This window comes from Canis lupus, chromosome 2 (assembly GCF_003254725.2).
Source record: "Canis lupus dingo isolate Sandy chromosome 2, ASM325472v2, whole genome shotgun sequence".
Classification (NCBI taxonomy): domain Eukaryota; kingdom Metazoa; phylum Chordata; class Mammalia; order Carnivora; family Canidae; genus Canis; species Canis lupus.
In genome coordinates this window covers 10935556-10939349 of record NC_064244.1, presented here as the reverse complement: position 1 = coordinate 10939349, position 3794 = coordinate 10935556, and the positions used below count along the sequence as shown (strand labels likewise).

Here is a 3794-nt window from a genome sequence, read left to right as displayed (position 1 = left end):
TATGAGTCATAGACAAAGGATAGTGACCAGCTAGCCTTCATCTGCCTCACAGAGAAGAGGAAATTAGAAAATAAAGGATTTCATCTGGAATAACTTCTCTGTTCCAGTGAAGTTTCAGAAATGCTTTAGGACTTTCTATCTCCCTCTGCAGACCAGTCATCCATGGTGCCCTCTGTCCAACCAATCCAGGATGATCATACACAGCAGCTCTAGATTTCTGCAAAGGTTCCAGCTCACTAAATGAGAGCCCCTGTAGATCGACCTTCTGAAAGTGCAAATCACATTAGCAATATTTGAAGACTCAGGCAAGCTACAAATTTCAGGCCCTGACTAAATGAAACTCTAGGATGGAGAACTGACCTGTGCATAGTCTAGCTTACCCAGAATGGAACTCTCCTAATTCACTCGTTTAAAATGGATAAACACGAAGACATACAGATGGCCAACAGACACATGAAGAGATGCTCACTCATCACCATGGAAATACAAATCAAAACTACAATGAGGTATCATCTCACACCTGTCAGAATGGCTAGCGTCAAAAAGACAGGAAGTAACAAGTGTTGGCGAGGATGTGAAGAAAAAGGAGCTCTTGTGCCCTGCCGGTGGGGATGTAAATTGTTTCAGCTACTGTGGAGCTTAAAAATGGAAGTGGCATGGGGCACCTTGGTGGCTCAGGTGGCTAAGCATCTGGCTTCAACTCAGCTCATGATGCCAGGATCCTGGGATGGAGTCCCATGTCAGGTTCCCGGCTCTGTGAGGAGATTGCTTCTCTTTCTCCTTCTACCTGCTGCTCCCCCTGCTGTGTTCTCTCTTTCTCTGTCAAATAAATAAAAATAAAACATTTTTTTAAAAAATGGAAATGCCACATGATCCAGTAATCACATTACCAGGCATTTACCTAAAGAAAATGAAAACACTAATCTGAAAAGATATATAGATATATACCCCTATGTTTATTGCAGCATTATTTACAATAGCTAAGATCGGAATAAAAGGCACAACATAGAATAGTCAAGGCAGCCTGGGTGACTCAGCAGTTTATTGCCACCTTCAGCCCAGGGCATGACCCTGGAGACACAGGATCGAGTCCCACATCGGGCTCCCTGCATGGAACTTGCTTCTCCCTCTGTCTGTGTCTCTGCGCCTCTCTCTCTCTATGTCTCTCATGAATAAATAAATAAATAAAAATCTTTAAAAAAAAAAGAATATAGTCAAAAGTATTGTAATACTGTGTGGTTACAGATGGTAGCTATGCTTGGGGTGAACATAGCATACAGAGAAATTGAATCACTATGCTGTACACCTAAAACTAATGGAACATTGTAATGTAAACTACTCAACTAGTCTTTAATAAAATAAAATGGATAGATACATACCCCATGTGACTTGGACTAGTGTTCTTAAATGCTGACAATAGCACCTGGCAAATAACAAGCACATAACAAGTGTTATTATTAGCAAGTGTAATAATTATTATAATTATAATTATAAATATAATTATTACTGTATTTTCTGTGCTCCTAGCCACTTCTTATGCTGGCTCTATCAGTTAGAATTGCATTTAGCCCTCATGAACAAATTTTCTAGCTGACTTGGATGAACAAGTAGAATTTTGTTTTCTTCCTTACAAAAAAGACCATAGGTAGGTTATTTTTTCATGTGCTTCCTTAGATCTCTTCACATTTATTTCATGAGTATCCCCTCATAGTCACAAGATGGTTGCTTATGCTCCAGCCAGGGAGCTTGCATTCTAGTCCAGAAGTAACGTGTAAGCAAAGAGGCAGCACCAACAGACTTACTTGTGTCTTATTGGTCAGAACTGTGTAATGTGGCCTTCCCAAAGATTCAAAAGAGACTGGAAAAGTGGGTGTTTGTCCTATTCCAGCCTTTAGAGAATAAGCAGGTAAGGAAGGAATAATGAAAACTTTGAGATACAGCAGAGGTTAAGCACAGTTTCCTGCCAGGCAAGGAAAAACATGATCTAACAGAGAGGCATTAAGCCCTGTGGAATGGGGTTTTAGAGAAAAGAACTTGTATGGGGTTTTAAAAACCCAAACCAAAAATTGCCTCGAAGTCCAAACTGGGCTTGAACTTTTAATTGAGCCTCTGGATTAGTTGAGTCTTAAAGGTACAGCTGAGTCACAGACCACACAGGGTCAAAAGTTTACCATCAGGCAGTTTTTCTGCTTTTGGTCTGTTCTCTGGAAAGGGTGTGTTTTTTCTTTTGCTCTGGGACCCTGACTGTCATCTTATAATTTTCTACATCCTCCCATTCCGGGTTCAGTAAAGCCTCCTAGTTTTCACCAGAAGCAAGGCAAAAGAGGATTGGGAAGGGACATCAGATTAGCCAAACTGTGACCAGACCAACTCCTCCAGAACAGAGCCTTCAAAAATTTTAATTTTCATGTGAATCACCTGGGACTGCACGTGATTAAAACACAGATGGGGGAGGTAAGAGGGCGCCTTAGTAGGGTACGGTGGCTCAGTCGGTTAAGCACCTGCCTTTGGCTCAGGTCATGATCTTGGGGTGCTGGGATGGAGCCCTGTGTGGGTTCCCTGCCCAGCAGGGAGTCAGCTTCTCCCTCAGTCCCTCACCCCACTTGTGCTCTCTTTCTCCCTCTCTCAAATAAATAAAATTTAAAACACCCCCTACACACACACACACACACACACACACACACAGAGATTGGGTCAATAACTATAGGTTTGGGTCGAGATTATGCATTTCTAATAAGCTGCTAGGTGATGCCAATGATAAAGGGATAATATAAATGACATGGTTAGAGAATAACAGCTGCTTCTCCGTCCCCAATCCACCAAAGTGAGTAACAACTATTATTATTTTTACGCTCCTATGACCAAAAGATTATTTCTTTATTTAAACTAAATTCTCATTAGTGTGTTACTGCATTTCAATGGTCTGTATAAGAGATAATCACCACATATTATGTAACAGGAAGGGTGGTTCCCCCACTGACCTTCCTTGTGGAGAGAGTTCCAGCTGGTTTCATCTGGTCATAACAGGGTCAAGGGCTGAGCTTTCCACTTAGCCCACCACTGTCCCCTAGGTGTCGCCTTTCATTCCAAGTGACCCAGAAGTGTCCGGGCCTTTTTGGTTTTTCCAGCTTTATTAAGATATAAACGACAAATAAAATTGTAAGATATTCAAAGCATAAGTGTGATGATTTGATATGTACACTTTGTGAACAGAATCCCCCTTCCACCCGCTGAGTTCATTAACATGAGCGAGAAGTTGTTCACCTACACCTATCTTGGGTCGGAGGGATTCTGAGGAAAGCTTAAGAGACCTCCATTCTAAAATCAGGGAGGAGAAATAACATATAATGAGAACAAAGAGTATAAACTAGGAAAGGGTCTGAAATTTTACTCTGTTTTCAAGCTAACAAGTTGGTCTTTCACAGTTTCACAGATGCCAACACAAGAAGTGGGAATCCCGGGTCAGAGATGAAAAGTCATTTTTATTCACAGCATCACTGGCAGTGTGAGCTTCATGGTCACATTGGTTTGCCTTGTCCCCCAAGTTTTGTGGGAGCAGTGAGACAACCTCAGGAATATGCTGTGCATGCCGTGCATCTGAGGAACCCTAAGATTAGGAAACCCCCAATCTTATAAGTAGGGTATACAAGCAAACCTGCCTCAGCCTTTGCTCCAGAGGTAGACATGACTTAATTACACTAGTCATGAAACAAATCTGCCCTTTGACCCAGAGGAAGACATTATCTCTAGCTTCTCAGGCTGCTTGTTACACAACAGCCTTCAAAAGATAATCC

General features: G+C 41.8%; 1 long non-coding RNA gene across 1 annotated transcript; it reads right to left on the bottom strand.

The window, feature by feature from the left end:
• Window positions 1-422: 422 nt before the first annotated feature.
• On the bottom strand, window positions 423-3123 carry LOC118353895 (uncharacterized). Its single transcript, XR_004813443.2, has 3 exons — window positions 2982-3123; window positions 1380-1423; window positions 423-819 (listed from the first exon to the last, which is right to left on the bottom strand). It is a non-coding gene; the product is annotated as an uncharacterized LOC118353895 (long non-coding RNA).
• Window positions 3124-3794: the final 671 nt, after the last annotated feature.